The sequence below is a fragment of the Lagenorhynchus albirostris genome, chromosome 2 (assembly GCF_949774975.1).
Source record: "Lagenorhynchus albirostris chromosome 2, mLagAlb1.1, whole genome shotgun sequence".
Lineage (NCBI taxonomy): Eukaryota > Metazoa > Chordata > Mammalia > Artiodactyla > Delphinidae > Lagenorhynchus > Lagenorhynchus albirostris.
Window position 1 is genome coordinate 103,877,914 of NC_083096.1, and position 17,871 is coordinate 103,895,784.

Sequence of the window (17,871 nt, forward strand, 5' to 3'; positions counted from 1 at the left end):
CCAACAACATACCCTACATGTTATGAAACAGCTGAAGGATGGCTTCTAGTTGTAGTTTCAATCCATGTCTTGTTATGAATGAAGGTGAGCATCTTTTTATACATAGAATAATTTGTATTTCTTTTTTGTAATTTATCTGTTCTTGAGTTTGGTCATTTTTCTATTGCATCGTTGGTCGTTTTCTTACTGGTTTGTAGGAGCTATTTACATTTTAAGGAAACCAGCCCTTTTTTTGTGATATGTATTGTAATTATTCTTTCCCAGTTTGTCTTTTGATCTTGTTTATGGTACCTTATTTTTTGTCTTAGAGAAATTCATATATTTGTATTTATCAATTTTTTAAATTCTTCTAGGTTTGAGGTTATATTGCACTCAGTTTATTAAATAACTTCATCACGTTTTATTTTAGTGCTTTTCCTGGTTTTATTTTTATACCTGTATTTTCTTCATCCAGAATATACTTTTGTAAAAGGAGTGAAGTGGGAATTTTGTCCCAGAACCACTGATAATGAACATTCTTCCTCTTCTACACTAATTTGAAATGCCACTTTTATCATTGTTAGTGAGAGTAAAATGGATACAATCTCTATGAGAGCAATTTGGCAGTATCTATCAAAGAATGCACAAATAAACCTTTGACACAGCAATTCAACTTCCTAGGAATCTATCCTACAGATACGTTTGCACTTGTGTACAATGATGTAAGAATAAGGATGTTCACTGAAACATTGTTTGTAACAGGAAAATACTGGACACTTAAATGACCAACTATTGGGGACTATTAAATCATTAGGTACAATGGAACAAGGCAGCTCTATTGTATTAATAAGTGAACTAGCAAGCATAATATACTACCAATCGTAATGCTATATCACCTATATCAGTAACATCAACAAACATAAAGAAAGAGAGTAGATATAGAAATGCTGACATGTGCATAAAATAAATCTGAAAATACTTCCAAGAAACCATTTTCACTGATGGCTTATAGAGAATTGAAAGGCTGGGATACAGGAAGAACAAGGATGTTTACTTTTCCCTGTACCTTTTTTGACAATTTTGTATTTTTTGCATGAATTGTTTGTTACAATGAGTTTTTAAAATTTCATTCATTCATTCATTCGCCTTTAGCGAGGTGGAACCCTAACCTCGTGCAAAGCTATGAACCGTCAGGAGAAGAAGTACAAGATAGTCATCCCTGCCTAGAGCAGCTGACAAGCAGAGTGGACCTCGGGTCTCTTTGCACCGGAATCGTGGAGGAGGGGAGAGGGCGTTCTTATTCGAAAGTCAGATTCCTGGGCCCCACCTTGATCGACTGAATGAGAGGGACGCCCAGAAATCTGCATTTCTAACAGGATCCCACTGGGGATTCAAGTACATGTCAATTCGTAAGCCTTCTGGGCTGGAGGGGCAGCTCACTGTGTGGGCGCGTTTCCTCGTCCTTTGCTCACCCCTCCCTAGCAGCCACGCGCGCGCTCCTGGCGAGGGGCGTACCCCCGGGGCCTGGGGGTAGGTCTCCCAAAACACCCTAGACCCGGGCCTCCCCCGCGTTCTGCTCAGGCTGAAACCGCGAGGCTTTGCTTCGCCGCCGCCCAGGCCGCTCTTCCCAGTTCCCGGATCCGGCTCCGGAGTCTGCAGGGCCCAGGCCCAGAGCCACTGAGCCAGGTAAGCAGGGGAAAGGAGAGACTAGAGGTGCGAGCAGCTAGAGGTGAAAGAGCTGCAGAAGCCGAAGGCAGTGGGCAGATGATGCGAGGCCAGTTCAACCCTTTAGGAAAATGAGAGAAATGTCAAGTGTAGAAAATAAATTATGTACTGGGGGAAAAACTGCGACTCCGCCGGGACTCGAACCCGGAACCTTTGAATGTCTTCAGCCTCTAGAAGTCCAATGCGCTATCCATTGCGCCACGGAGCCACCTGTTGGACTCTCTGCGCATCTGCTCTGTTAAGCCAGAGGCGACGGCCCCTCGCCCTTGCCACCGCCCCCTTAGCCGTCGGTCTGTATCGCAGAGGCCAGGACACTGATAGACACCGGCCGCAAGCGCCCGTCCTCACCCGGAGACCGCCTCTTAACGAAACCGGCGAGTCTTGCAAGCAAATGGCGGGCGCGAGTCCGCCGGGTGCCGGCTGGTGCGTCTGAGGACATCCGTAGCTCCGTCTCCGGCCCGCCCTGGGCACCGCCGTACCTGGCCGCGCAGGACAAATCACGCCCGCGCTCTTCATCCCCAGCTCCCTTCCTGCCTGATCGCCCCCGCCTACCCGCTCTCCCGCGGCCGGTTCCGCCCGGCCTGGCCCCGCCCCGGCGATGCAGGCCCCAGGCTCGCCGTTGAGCCGTTAAGCCGGGCCGGTGACGCCGGGCACTTACGTCGCACCTTTTAGTGGCCGATCCCGAGCGGCGACACCTTGGACTTTGAGGCGTAGGCAGCGGCCCCTCCCGGGTCCCGGGCTCTTTCTTGGCCGCCCGCGGCCGGGATCCGCCGCGGCAAGCGCGGGTCGCGGCGACGTCTGTGTGAGTGCCTGTGCGTGTTTATTTGCGCGGGGTTCGGTAAAACGGTGTTTGGGTTGCATTTCGCTCCCCACAGACCCAGAGCCGAATTTCTGAGGTATCCGGGCTCTGGTGGACTGAGGGGGGCGACGCGCCCCGCGCTGCAGCATCCTCCGATAGCTCATCCCAGCTCCGGCAACTGCCTCCGCGGGCGCCGCGCAGCAGCGGAGCCCGCGCGCCCGGAGCACGAGGCTGCGTGGGCGGCGCCGGTGAAGGGCCTGCGCGCGTGGGAGCGCCGGGAGCATGCGTGAGCGGGCGTGTGCGGTCGGGGGGCGCGCGCCCGAGCGTGGCCGCGTGGCTTTCCCGAGGCAGCCGGCATCCGAAGGAGGCGGCGCAGCCGGAGTCCGGACGAGCTCCCCGCTGCTCGAAAGGGCGCGGTCGCCACGAATCAGAGGGTCGGCCTGAGGGGGTATTTTTCAGTGCTCCTGTAATTCGCATCAGTAAGACCCCGAAGCCACTTGAAAGAGACGTTGTAAGTAAAATCGCGTGGCTGCTTTGCAAACGCCTCTGCATACAAAACTCTTGGTCCCCGCTCCAATCGGCTTGCGGTTTTCTGAGCCCCGCCTACATAGAAATTGCGGAGCTGCTGCTGTGACCTGTGGTCCACTCCATTCCACGCTGCCCAGCTACATCAGGCATCAAAGGAAAGCAGTCTCCGTCCGTGTTCTAAAGAGGGAAGGGAGCTCCCAGGAAGGGTCTAGTGCAGTCGGGATCTGTACATTCTTATTTAACTTCACCCCAGAACAATGCTATGAGCCAGATACTATCGTCCTCTTTATAAGGAAGGGAAACTGCAGCTAAAGGAGTTTGAATAACTTGTGTAGGGACACCTCCCTGGTGTGTCAAGAACTTTGAGGAATCTGCATTAGCCAGTGTCAACATGATCGTGTCGGTTCTCTGAACCCCAGTTCTCCCAGGAACGAAGCAGGTGGGCCCAGATGGATGCTTGCACACAAAATGGGTGGCATTATAGAAGAGGAATGCGGAGCTTGGGGGACCTACCAGTTTATAGCAAGCAGTAAGCAAGCCTGCTCTTTGTCCCACAGGAGGACATTCCCTCATCCCTCAAGGTTGCTCACTGCAAACACAACTCTGAAGAATGGCCCAAATGAGCAGGATCTTACATTCTTAGCACACTCAGCAAGAATGTTCAAGGATGCTAAGGGCCCACGTTCATTGCCTCTCCAAACAGTAGCAGAGCCCTGATTGATGCCAGGCATGTCTCTTTCATTCTACCATAATACATAAAGTTCCTTGACAGTAAGCATTTTTTTTTTTTTTTTTTTTTTTTAGCTGTACTTGGGCCTCTCACTGTTGTGGCCTCTCCCGTTGCGGAGCACAAGCTCCGGACGCGCAGGCTCAGCGGCCATGGCTCACGGGCCCAGCCGCTCCACGGCATGTGGGAATCTTCGCGGACCGGGGCACGAACCCATGTCCCCTGCATCGGCAGGCGAACTCTCAACCACTGCACCACCAGGGAAGCCCCGACAGTAAGCATTTTATGTAAAACATTGTTATGCCCCCTTTAAGATGAATGAAATAAAACAAATATCCTCACATGCAGGAAGGAGGAATTCTGACATACACCAAATTAACCCTTAAAATAGAAAATGACTTCAAATTGTATTGGTTTAAACAAAGCTTTTTTGAACTCTGAAATGTGTCAGGCACTAGTGGCATCTCAGAGTCTTCACTGGTCCTTGGAATTGCACATGGCTGAACAGGGGAGGAGTGATGCTTAATGCTTCCTTGGAATACCATACAAAGGAATTCTCCTGAGGGCATTGGAGCCAAATCTCAAATGATGAGTCATTGATATGATTAAGTAACAATTCAGACTCATATATAAAAGTTCTGGGAAGGGGGAATTGAGAAAGAAATCACATGCAAAGGAAAGATGCGTGTGTCCTTAATTCCACTTAATAAATCAAACAAAGAATTTTTAGATATTTGATTCCTTTCACTAGTTGAGATCAAAACGCCTTGTCTGTGTCATGGAAAACATTACCAAGATATGGGGTTAGCAGACAGCGTGGGAAAACCAGGCTTGTGTGACCAACGCTGTGAGCAATCAAGGTGTACTTTTTATGCCTTACAATTAGAAGCCTGGGAAAGCCATGGCAGAACAAACTCTCTGTGTGTTCTCTGACAATTAATAAGTGGTTTGTAATGAGTCTGGCTTTAGAGGCAGCAATGGTAGTATGTAAAAGGAATAAAAATGTGTATTTAGTTACCATCTAAGGAGAAAGATCCAGTAGGTTTTCTCTTCCCCTTTCCTAAATCTAAGAGCTGAATTTTCTCAGGCAGTGCATGCTGTGAACAGCTGCCATCACACAACCTGAACCAAGAATTCCTGCAGGAAAAAAACACAAACACAAAAAACAACACCTCTTCCTTTCTACCGACAGAGGGAACCAAAGCATGAACTATAACCGCCTGTTAGTGGGCTGATCGCTGCAGTTTGCAATTTGAGTTCCCTAAATTAAGTGCTACTTCATCTTGCTGTTTTAAAGTTCAAATCCATTATACACCTCTGCAAGTCTGCAATAACATTTTTCATGTTTGTACAGAAGGATTATTTTTAAATTTCTATGTTCTATTTGCAGAGCTTGGAAGCAGCTTCAGCCTTCCCCAGAAGCTCTAGAAATCTACTGTATTTCTATATATTTTTTATTTCTATATATTTCTATAATATTTTCACTTGCTTTGCTTTGCTCTAGAGGGAGAAGGTCGTTGGAGTACCAGTTTAATTCAATTCAATGAGTATTTAGGGAGGATACATTTGGGCCTACTGTGGGAGGTAAAAGTGGAAGTTTAAGACACAATCCCTACCTTCAAGGATACTTGGAAGATTCCTTGGAAGAAATACCTGTGACTATGAAACAATAAGCAAAATAATGCAAGAGGACATATGAAAAAGTGTCAAAATGTGATTGGGCATCCCTACCAGTAAAACATTGTTTAGTTTGCATTTCCAAGTAATAAGTATATAATAAATACTATACTAATTATCTTTTTAGAAAGAAATTTTTAAAGGATGAGATTTTTTTTTAACATCTTTATTGGAGTATAATTGCTTTACAATGTTGTGTTAGCTTCTGCTGTAGAACAAAGTGAATCAGCTATACGTATACACATATCCCCATATCCCTTCCCTCTTGCGTCTCCCTCCCACCCTCCCTATCTCACCCCTCTAGGTGGTCACAAAGCACCGACCTGATCTCCCTGCGTGCTATGCGGCTGCTAAAGGATGAGATTTTTAAAAATCAAAGACTCTTGAGAGTAGAGGTTAGGAGCATAGGCTGTGGAGTCAGACTCCTGGTGTTCACATCTTGGTTCTGCCTCTAATTGTAAGGCATGATCTTTAACTTTTCTGAGCCTTCTTTTCCTCATCCAAAAAATCCTAAAGTTGTTACGATAGGAGTTAATCCTTGCAAGGGTTTCTGTTCCGGCACATGGTAAGTGTGTAGCAACTGTTTGTTGTTATTATTAGCAAGCAACTCTCAATAAAGAAATCTCACATCCTGCAGGAACAAACCAAAGTTCAGATATAGCATCAGTTAAGTTTGTTGCAACCCAAGAAACATTCTCCGCCTCCTTACCCAACTCCTACTCAGCTATAGACATCACATCTACATAATGTACCAAACAGACCGCTGAGCTTCTCAGACTGAAAACATCTACCTCCAGCTTCATGGTTCCCTCACGGTTCTCCCCCCAGAACCTTGGGTGGATTCTTATTTTCATGTGTCCAACCGCGTGGTTTCCCAAAACAAGGGGAAAACAATCTTTCCCTGAAGGATTTGTGAAGACTCTTCTCTTGCCAGACAAAATCTGCTCATAACATTTGAATGATGGCTTTTTTCATCCTAAAAATCTTAGCGCTGAGTTTCAGCCAGGCCAATAACTAAAGTAGGTGGCAAGATGGGAATAGGCAAAGGGAAAAAAAAAAAGTGCCAGGATGAAGAAATTTCGATATTAACACAGAAAAGAGGGACAAATGGGTCCTGAAGAAAGTACAGCTGGGGTGAGGGGGTTGAAGTGTCAGGAGGTTGGGCAAGTCGGATTGAGGCCACATGTGGCAAAGGGGCTGGGGCAAGCTTGATTCAGATTGAGGCACGTGGATTTCATGCAACAGCCAATGGGGAGCTACAGTTTCTTTTGGCATGAGAATGGCTGTGTTTTAGAATGGTTCAGGTAGGGGGGGTGATATACAGGCTGGATGGAATGAGGCCCGAGGGTCGGGGAGACTGTTACATCTCATTGGATTTGTGCTTGGTCTTACGACTTCACCTCTTCAACAAGCAGTGATTGAGGGTCTAGTTGACAAATCCATACAAAAGAAAAAGACATGTGCCTGGCCTACTGCCTAGTAGAAATGATGACACAGGTACACAGACAACTGCGGTGCAAGGTAAAAAGGTGTCCAAGTGAGACAGGCACAGTGGTTTGGGACTTCAGGGAGAGAGACTGAGATTACATCCTGAGAGGGCGAAGCAGGGAGGAAGACTGCATTTGGAAAAAGCTACCTAACCTAGGGCCAACTTGCATGCAAGGAATTCCAGGTAAGGGTTAGCACACAGACTGGAGGGATGGAAGAAGAAGATAAGACAGGGCTGGGGAAATGGTAGCAGCTGAGCAGTCCAGTGCACCGTGTCTAAAAGGCTCCAGCTAACTTGGCCTGGGTTGCAGCAGGCACTGGTGGAGAAGGTCACTGGTCACAAAGTCAGGCTTGGATCAGTTCTGGTTCTGTGCCATCAGCCCATTCACAAGAGGGCAAGAATCACAGCTGAGGATAAATGGAACATGATCCAGTTCCCAAAGGGAAGGGTTTGAGAAGAGGTGGTTCAAAGTCTCGGACCAGTAGGCTGGTATTCAGAGAAGGGGGTCTACTCACAAAGGGAAACTAAGGCAGAAGCAGGTGTCCGAGGCAGGCAGCACCAATGATTCCAGACCTCGTGGCTGGTTGACTAGGGCTGCTGAACAGGCTTCCAAGCCTGGAAGAGCTCAGGTAGGATATAGGACCATCCTGTAGGTGGCAGTCACTACCTGCTGTCGAGACGGCTAGACAAAGGCCAAACCTGGCCTGACCTGGATCTTCAAAGATGCACAGCCTTTGAGCCGGCAGAAAGCACATTTATGCATTTAAGCACCGAGCACAGTTAAATGCCAGGGTCTCTGCTGGTCTCTGGGGACACTGTGGTGAGGAAGACAAATGCGTTCCTTGCTCCCATGTACCCTGCAATCTTGAGCAAAGACAGGAGAGCGTGGGTAGGTACATGGAAGTGAGCTTGACTTGCCAGGAGGTAACAGCTGAGAGAGTCAGTGGGAAAAAGATCCCGAAGGACTTTGAATGCAAGGCTATGGGGACCTGAAATTGATCAGCCCATGTCACCTCCTCCACGAGCTTTCCCAGACCACCCTCTTCAGCCTGGTCTGCTGGTGGGGAGGGGCTCCTCTTCTGGGTTCCCAAAGCACCTTGGGAGTCATATAATTTTCTATCTCTTTTCTGTATCCTCTCCGAGACTATAAGCATCTTGGGGGGAAGGAACATGCCTTCTTGTGGATAGATTACAGCAAGCGCCTTTAAATATTGGTTGAGTAAATGGATGAGTCCTGTAGGCAATAAGGAAGCTACTGGACCACGTGCCTAGCTTGTCCTTTTTTTTTTTTTTTGGCGGTGCCACGTGACTTATGGGACCTTAGTTCCCCAACTGGGGATCAAACCCAGGCCCACAGCAGTGAAAGCGTGGAGTCCTAACCCCTGGACCACCAGGGAATTCCCTAGCTTGTCTTTTTTAACCAGAAGTTCTAGAAAGCTAAATATCCTTGCTTTCTAATTTAGGCAATTCTCCCCAAGGCTTAGCACCATGTCCTGTACAGAGTGGGCAGTCCAGAAATGTTGCCTGAATGATCTTGTGGGAGTAGAAGTTGATCTTCGGTGTCTTAATTCTGCTTTCAATTACCCAGTTTGTGGGAGTAGGTCTTGAATTCCATCCACTCAGACCCACTTCTCTTCCTTCCAAGTTCTCGCCAAACAAAGGCATTTCCCCACTCCTGGCCCACAATGGATAACCATCTGTTAAAACTTAACTAATCTTAAGTCTTTAGCAGTCGAGAGTAATCATGAAGTAATAACGCATAGTGCCAGACGCTATACTGAGTTCTCCGTGAATACATGAATGTGCTCCATCCTTCTCTTGACCCCCTGAGGGAGCAGAGTCATTGCCCCTGTCCCTGGATGGGAAGGCGAGCCACAGAGAATGAAGCAGGATGGGTCCAGGTACCTGCCCCAAGTCCCCAGTTACCCTGCACTGCAGCTGCTTCTCCCAGGAAAGGGATCAGGAGGGAACCAGCAAGCAACTGGGAACAAGCTTGTTAGACCAGTGTCCTGAAACTCTGCCACACGCTAGAATCCTGATGCCCAGGATGCACCTGAGACCAATTAAAGCAGCCTTTCTGGGGGTGGGGCCCTGGCATCATTAGTTGTTTAACCATCCCAGGCGATTCTCATAAGCAAGCAAGTTTGAGAACAAGTGCTTTCTGCCCTTCCTGCTAAAATGCTGGCCATGGCCCAGGAGCTTCAGCATCACCTGGGAGCCGGTTAGACATGCAGGACCTCAGGCCCCACCCCGGCCCTGCTGAAGCCAAATCTGCGTTTTAATAGATGTCCCAGGTGATTTATTTGCATTAAAGTTTCAGAAGCACTGGTTTGGGGCTTAGGTATTCAAACCCTTATTAATCCACTTGTCTTCTGTTATTAGCATTAAGTCCTTAAGCATTAAGTCCTTAATAAGCAGATCTCAAAACTCCATCAGAAAGCTCTGAATCAGGGCTTCCCTGGTTGCGCAGTGGTTGAGAGTCCGCCTGCCGATGCAGGCGACGCGGGTTCATGCCCCGGTCCGGGAAGATTCCACATGCCGCGGAGCGGCTGGGCCTGTGAGCCATGGCCGCTGAGCCTTGCGCGTCCGGAGCCTGTGCTCCGCAACAGGAGAGGCCATGACAGTGAGAGGCCCGCATACCGCAAAAAAAAAAAAAAAAAAAAGAGCTCTGAATCAATCTGAGTTATTGGCCAAAAAAATGACCTCAGAGGAAACTATGCCCTCTTACTTCCCACTGTGCGGGGAACTGGGGAAGAAAAGGTCTATTGCTAGTGATGTCCCACAGAACCTCAGTCGAGTCCACTCCAGAACAGGCAGCAGAATCACTCCAGGCTGTCCTCCTCCATCTGAGATAGACTCAAGGACACAGGTAGACCACACCTGGGCTCCCAAGGTGACTGATAAAATCCTCCAGCCAGAGGTGTTCAAGCTTTCAGGGCTTCAACTGTTTCTCCATGGCATGACTGTGTCATAGCTCCACAAATGACACCAACAATCCTTTGTCCCAATGGAGGTCTTGTGTGTCATCAACTTTCTGACTTTAACTAGAAACACTGTCCAATTTTTAGTTCTTTCATTTATTTGCCATTATTTTAGAATGCCATTTGCCTCCCCTCATCTCTACCAAGTTCTTGAAACTGCTTCACAAGGTATGTAAGAATACGATTTTTGCAGGCAGTGGTAGTTTTCAAACCCTCATCTACTCCTCATCCTATGATCGTATAATCTCACCATTAAACCTGAGGCCAGTATCAGAACAGCCTGGTTCGCCTCTGTAGGTCAGTGGGGGGAGGAGGAGAAAGTCTCAGAGAGGCATGACTGTGTGGGGCAGCATGGTTTAGAGGGACTTGAAGGCAGTTGTATGACCCTGGGAAATTACTTGACTTCTCTGAACCTATTTTCACAGCTCTGAGATGGAAAAAATCATTTCTGTTTCACAGGATTGTGGTGAGAATTAACTGAGCTGCTGACATACACTGACTGACGGTAAGGGGTATAATAGTTACCTGTGGCTGCGTTAGCTAATTATCCCAGACCTTAGCAGCTTGAAACCACAAAAATGTATTATTGCACAGTTTCTGTGGGTCAGGGAGCCGATTAGCTGAGTGGTTTACACTCAGGGTCTCTCTTGAAGCTGTTTGGGGCTATGATTACCTAAAGGTTTGACTGGGGAAGGAGGATCTGCTTCCAAGATGACTCACTCATATGGCTGTTGGCAGGAGGGCTCAGTTCCTCACCACAGCCCTCTCCACAGGGCTGCATCCCCCAGAGTGAATGATCTAAGAGAGAAGTGGAAGCCACATGTCTTTTATGACCTAGCCGCAGAAGTCACATACCATCACTTCTGTGTTCTATTGGTCACACAGATCAACTCTAATGCGATGTGGGAGGGGACTACACAAGGGTGTGAATAACAGGAGGTGGGTCCATCTGGGAGGCTGGCTTCCACAGCATCTTTAATGTTACTTTCTGCCCCCTCTTAATATGGCAGACATACTCTCCCTCCTCCACTCCAATCAACAAATATTCTGAAAAGGAAGATAGTTGAAGTGATTCAGTTTTGCTCTTCTCACACTAAGTTACTTTGACTGAGTTGGAAGCTTCCATCCTCATATCAGGTTTACAGTCATGACTCAGAAATTTGGGACTAGACTCAGAATTTATCCCAGTTCTTCTGAAGGACATGGAGATCCACTGGAATGGTCCTTGTTTTACTGTTCTTTGGTCCTTGTCCACTTTCCCCTTGAAAGAATCCACTCTGTGCATTTTGTTATATCTTCAAGGTGTCAGGTAGACAGGCTCAGGCAGTATCAAATATGCTGACTGAAATTCCCCTCCTTGTTCTGGAATATCTGCCCTTGAATACAAAGGGTTTACTTTCGGATCCCTGACAATTTGGTTGTATATATGTGACCCCACCATTATACAAATGAATTCACATTTGAATTCATTTGAAGGGCTAGTTAATATCAAGTTCTCCAACACTAGCAATGTGAAGATGTAAAGAAATAAAGAGAGGGTCCAGCCCTTCCTGTCTCTTTCTCTGAGTTATCCTCCTTGGTGGCCAAGGATTTGTCACTTTTCAGCCTGTGGTAAACAATAATGATAGGGTATTGTCACAGCAGATTCCGTGCTGGAGCCTTGAAATGACTCATGCAAGTGTTGAATGAACTGATGGATGGATGGATGGATAGATGAATAGATGGATGAATTCTTCAGGCTAAAATATGACCATGGGTGTATGACCCATATACCTAGCTGGTAGTGCCTCAAGTGAGGGCCAGGGTCCATTCCCATTGGTCAGACCTCCACTCTGCGGGGCTGGTACCCACACTGTATGGGTCATTACAGACAGTACCTAGTCTGGGAGAACGTGGCTCCACGTTGCAAACTGGGTTACAAAGAAATGTTTAGAACCCAATTGATATGGCTTACTCATAGGACTGGCTAGAGACTGATTGGCTGGGAATCTGGAAGGAGCAGGACCTGATAGAGCTGCAACAAATGGATCTTGGAGCAGGTATCAATCAGAATTCAAAGTAGATCAGACTGAGAATGGATGAATATGGCTCTTGAGTAAATCTGGAGGTGAAAGCTGGGAGCAACAAAGGGGTGCAACAGGAAGAGAGACCAGGAGCAAGGGCTGGGTGCACAGAGGCTCACGGAAGTCGAGGGGAGTGCAAAAGGAGCAGGAGGGAGGAAGGTTATCAGTGAAGTTCCGCTGGAAGTGACAGAAAGCCCAAAACAAGAGAGATTTAAACTTCATTCTGTTTTAGGTAACAAAGTTTGGAAGTGAGCCCTCCCTAGCTGATAGAGCAATTTCAGGATCAGCAAGGATCCAGGTTTTTTCAATCTTGTTACTTCACCGTCCTCAACATGTGGCTTCCACTGCATGAACAAAGATAGCAGCTCAGATTCCAGCCTTTATGTCCACACTCCAGTCAGTAGTATAGAGGGAGAAGCAAGATGAGCACACCCCCTCCCTTTAGGGCAGGGTTTCTCAATCTTGGTACTACTGGCATTTGGGGTCAGATAATTCATTGTTGTAGGGTCTGTCCTGTTTAGCAGCATCCCTGGCCTCTACTTTCCCGATGCCGGTGTAACTTCCTCCTTCCCAAGTGTGACAGACAAAAATGTCCCCGGACATTGCCCAGTGTCCCCTGGAGGGCAAAGTCTATCCAGATAGAGAACCACTGCTTTTAACTGACTTCTTGAGGCTGCATCTGATCCCTCTGCTTACATACCACTGATCAGAACTTAGTAAGAGAGGCAACTTTTAGCCACAAGGAGCTGGAAAATGTAATCTTTATTTCAGGCAGCAATGTGCTAGCTAAAACCCAGGAGTTTTATTGCTAGAAAGAAAGGGAGAAGTATAGGGAGATTATGCGAGTGCAAGGGCTTAGCCAAACTTTGGCTGTTCCGTTCCAGATCCTAGCGCCTAGCTACTGGTTAGGGATGGAACAACGTCCCTAAGTAGGAGGATCTGTGGTCATATCTTCAGCCAATGGCATCTTAGATCTATGGGATGGAAACTCTCCTCCCAGAGGCTGAGCCTTCAGCTGAGAAAGATGAACACTGGGTTCTCACTCATTGCCTTCCAACACGGCACCTGAACTCAGGTTATGAGTATGTTACAAGGCGTAGAACTCCAAGTTGCCCTTGACTGTGGAGACCTGCTCTTTGTTTTAATTCCCATGGGACAGCCCAAATGTAGTTTCCTCCCCCCTGTTCTTCTATTTTCCTTCTCTCTTTTCCTTCTTTCTTCCCTGAGATGTTCTTATAAGGGGACTGGATGTAGGACCAGGAGACATGAGACCTAGCTTCTTTCTGCCACTGACTTAGGGTGAGTCACTCAACTTCTTTGGCATCAGTGTCTGTAAAATTAGGAGCTGACCAGATGATCGCTTGAGTCCCCCCTCGCTCTAAAATTGCAGGCTCTCCGAGGTCCACAAGACTGCGGGGAGAAGCAGAGAGAGCCCTTCTCTGAGTGGCATCAAGACAGCCCCTGGCTGGGTTTCTGTCTGCCAGACTTCCCTGCTGTGTGAAGTCCCAGCCTGGCCGATGTCACTGATCTCCCCCATGGGCTCCAGATAGGCCTGCTTTGGATGAATGGCACTCTTGTCTTGCTAAATTTCACCAACTCAAGTCAGGCTATATGTGCTCACTACAAACCCGTCCTTGTGCCAGTCAGATGGATGTGATGCCTCCTGGCTCCCAGCTGAAGGTTGAAATGGCCCTTGTGGTGGCATAGCTGGCCTCAAGGGGTGGTTTTGTTTCATTTTTCAGATCCCTATGTCCTGTTAAATTCTGTTTCTCTAGTTAAAGTGTTTTCATTTCTTTATTTTTTCAATAAACATTTCTTGAGCACCTGTGATTCCCAGGGGCCTCAGGAATACAAAAACAAATAAGTCACAGACCCTTCCTTTCTGGAGCTGGCCCGGAACATGGCCTTGCTGGTGTTCCACAGTCTTGTCCTACCTGACTCTCCAGCCTATCTCCCTCCACCGCCTACATGGCTCTGCTTGGGTTCCTCCCACCTGAAACACTGTCTCTTTCCCCGTATGGATTTTGCACATGGACATGCTCAGTCTGAACTGGGGCCCCGCCCCTGCCACACACACACACACGCACACACACACACACACACACACACACTCATTCACACACACACTCATATACATTCAATCACACACATAGTCACACACACTCATACACACACACTCCTACCCATACACACTCACACACAGACATACACACACACTCACACACACACATACCCCTCTCTCCCTGGCCAGGCCTTCCTCATTCTGCAGGTTTCAGCAAATGTTCCATCTTTAGGGAGACCTTCCCTGACTGTCCTGCTCCCAACCCCAGACTAAAGTATACCCCCTCTTATATATTCCCATAGCACCCTGACTTTCCTTTTCAAAACATTCACCATCCTCCTCCTGAAGTCTTCTTCTCCCTCACTGGACTGTGACCTCCCTGGCGGCACTGGGGGGCCAGGTCTCTCTCAATCATTGCTGGCACACAGTAGGCCCTCAATAAATGACACATGAATGAATACATGCATGAATGAAGTCATGAAAGGGAGAGACATACAGACAATACAGACAGGAATGTGACAAAGGCTGATAGAGTAGAAAGAGCCCCTGGCTGCAGGGATGGGGAAGGAACGGGTGGGAAGGCCTCAAGGGAAACTTTACGTGGTCTTGAAGGAGGAGGAATGAGAAAGGTGAAGAGGAGAGGAAAGAGCAGCCCAGGCAGAAGAAACTGCAAGAGTGAGGACACGGGGCGGGGCCTCTGACATTCCCAGGGCCTGGGGAGACGGTCAGCAGGGCAGACACAGGGAAGCTGTGGGCTCCCAGCCCCGGGCCCACTTCTCCCTTCCGCTCCGTCTCTCCTCTCCTGCCCTCCACCCACCCCGGACACCTTGCTTAAGAGCTTTCAGAACCTCTGGCTCTGTAGTCCTTAAGAAGGCAGGGAGGTCCAGAGAACAGAATTCTGCCTCCTCTTCCTCTTTCCTTTCCTTCTTCCCTCCCGAGGTCCCTGCCTCCCTCCCTCCCTTCCTTCCATCCTTTACCAAATTCAACTCATATTTACCAAGCTCCTTTTATGTGTCAAAAGTTGGAGAGAGAATTTTCTTCTCATTCTCTTTGAAAGCTTTGAAAAATGAATCCAGCCAGAAACCAGAAGCGGTTCCACTGGGCTGGAACTGTGGTTGGGGAAGCAGAGGAGGGCTGGCATGCAGGGAAACAAGGCAGAAACAGGCTCTTGGCTGGGTCCCGAAGCAGGCACAGATTAGAGGGGCCAGGCTGGCGGAGCTGCCAGCATGGAACTGGGGCGAAGAGAGAGCAGAATAAGGTCCAAAGCTTTGGCCCTGAGGTGGCAGGAGACCCAGCTCAGGATAGAGAAAAGGGCATCTTGAATCCCCGCTGGGAGGGGCAGGCAGAGAATGCAGAAAGGCAGGGAGTGTGACCTTGTTTGCTTTCCACAAAAGAAATATTACTGTCTCCTGCCAGGATGACCTCTGGTTCTCTCTCTGGAGAGACTTTAAACTTTTAAATGCCTTGGTTGCTTTGCTCTACCAGGGAGGAGCTTAATCCTGCAAAATTCATTTCTTCCCTGTGGGTAGGAGGGAGCATTTGCCCATGGAGGCTGCTACCTAGCTCCTAAAAGCAAAGCAGAGTGGGGCAGGCTGAGTTCTGAAGGGCTGGGCTGCCCAGGGCCAGTGCACTGCAGGCTGACGTGTGCCCGGGCAGCTGCCAGCTGTGGAGGAGGCTCAGAGGTGACAGCCTTGGAAATGACTGTGGCTCTGAGGTTGACTTGGGGACATAGGTGTGGCACTCAGTTATTTTATCTTGTATCACTGAGTGGGGTTTCGTGTGTATTGGCTCCCTGACTTGACCTTGGGTGTTGAGCTAACGTCATCCACGTAAATGTCACCCAGGGAATCCATCCCAGAGCTGACTAAACCCGCTGAGGCATCTCAGTCAATGCTTCTGAGTTTTGATGGATTGCCTGAGAGCTGAGGAAGGGTATGGCTTGGAACAAAAGCCAGGTGTGCAGTTCATGGCCAAGCCTGACAAAGCTGCCTCTCTCACAGAACCCTTCTCAGGACGACAGAGTCCTCCCTCTAGGGCCACCTGGGCGTGCAGAGCCAAGTGCCCCAAAGGACGCTTTCCACTGGATTAAGTGCCTTTTTTGGATGAGACAGAAGGAATGAGGAAGAGGAGAGGACCTAGCAGGCAGCTTTGGGCTTACAGAGGGCATGAAAAAATGTCATCTGAGGAATGGGGAGAGGGGACAGAGAGGTTAGTGGGACAGGAAACCTGGAAGGAATAAAGGCAGGAAAGGGAGTGGAAGGGAAAGAGGGCCACAAAGAAAGGAGGAGGAGCCCGCCAGGAGGATGCAGGAGAACAAAGAGGAGAGGGATGGTGCCTCTAAGTGCCTGGGCCAGAGCGAGGGAGGCCCCCGTGGGAGAAAAGAGCTGCCAGATTCCCGGTCAGTGTTTCTCGACACCCAGAGTCATCATTTGAGGCCCGGAGGGTCTCACGCTCTGAGCCTACGCATTGCAGGGTCCAGCCCAGCCCGGCCCTCTCCGACGGATGGCCCTGCGCAGGGAAAAGGATGGGCCCCGTAGCTGAGGTAGGGAGCCTTGCTCCTGGCCCCGACCTGTGCGCACACCTGCCTCACGTCACTTCACGGAGGCGTAGCGGCACTGGGGCTTCTGAGGGCAAAGGTGGAGAGAAGTTATTTCTGTCCCTACTGTTTTGTTCTTTGGGAGTCCTAAACATCCGGCGGGGCGGGTCCTCCGGTAGCGCAGGGCACTGCAGGCAGGGGATCTGTAGGAGGAAGTGGGTGGGGTTGGGCAGGCTGCGTGGGCGGGGCCTGAGGTGAGGCCCAGGCTTCATTTGTTCATTCCGCAAACGTGCATCAAGTGTCTACTAACAATAGAGCAAACAAGCCAGAGTCCCTATCTCTTGGACTCTAGTTTACGTTCCAGATGACGTTATAGTCTAGTTTACGTTCCAGATGACGTTATAGTCTGGGTGATACACAAGTGAACAAGACGACACTTTTTCAGGGATGTTAAACAAACAGTTTGGTTTTGTTGTTCGTCTTCACTGCTCAACCAGACTGAGGCTGCTTGGGACAGGGTCGTCTCAACTCTGATGGCAACGGGACCCAGCAGAAACACAATCAGTATTTTTGTGTGTCAATGCCAACTTGATGTGGCACAACATTTCTTGCATTTTTTTCCCCCAGCATTCCGGTCTCCAGAAGGAGAGTCAACTGCCTCCTAACTGGTATTCCTTCCACCAACGTGTTCCCTAATTCACCTTCCTACACTCCCAAGAGGAACCTTTATAACATGCTAATGTCATCATGTGATCCCCTGCTTAAAAGTGTTGATGACCAATTGTTAGGATGCCTTTGACTCCTAAGAAAAGGAAAGCCCTGACTCAGCTGCATAGCCAAAAAGACCCTTATCATCTCAACCAACAAGGACTCTGGGGAAGGTGGTGCCCGACAGGCGGATTCAGTGGTTCCGTGACCAGGAGCCCAAGTCCTTCCCTTCCTTCTGCTCTGCCATTCCCAGGCTGGATTCCTTCAGGGATGCTCAGTGGTTACTGCATCCAGACACCACAGCACTTCCTCCTGGGTGTCTACCACGGGGAGGAAAGACTTCCCGGGGCCCCCAGCAGACTCGCCCTCAGGACTCGTGGACCAGGATTGAGTGAGTCCTCCTCCTGAGTCGCTGGCAAGGGGATGGCATCTTCATGGTTGCCTCTGAGAGCACAGGGCCGTGTTGGGGCTAGATTTCCTGGTCAAAAGAGGGGTTCTGTTTACCAAGGAGGCACAGTGGTGGCTGACTGATGGTTGGGCAACCTCAGTGCCTGTCCCAGATGACTTCCTCCCACTTTCAGAAAAAAACTCGACTCA

At 48.9% G+C, this 17,871-nt stretch overlaps 1 non-coding gene across 1 annotated transcript; it reads right to left on the reverse strand.

Annotated features, from left to right (window-relative positions):
- Nucleotides 1-1,827: 1,827 nt before the first annotated feature.
- Nucleotides 1,828-1,912, reverse strand: TRNAR-UCU (transfer RNA arginine (anticodon UCU)). The gene is given in 2 exon segments: nucleotides 1,828-1,863; nucleotides 1,876-1,912. It is a non-coding gene; the product is annotated as a tRNA-Arg (tRNA).
- Nucleotides 1,913-17,871: the final 15,959 nt, after the last annotated feature.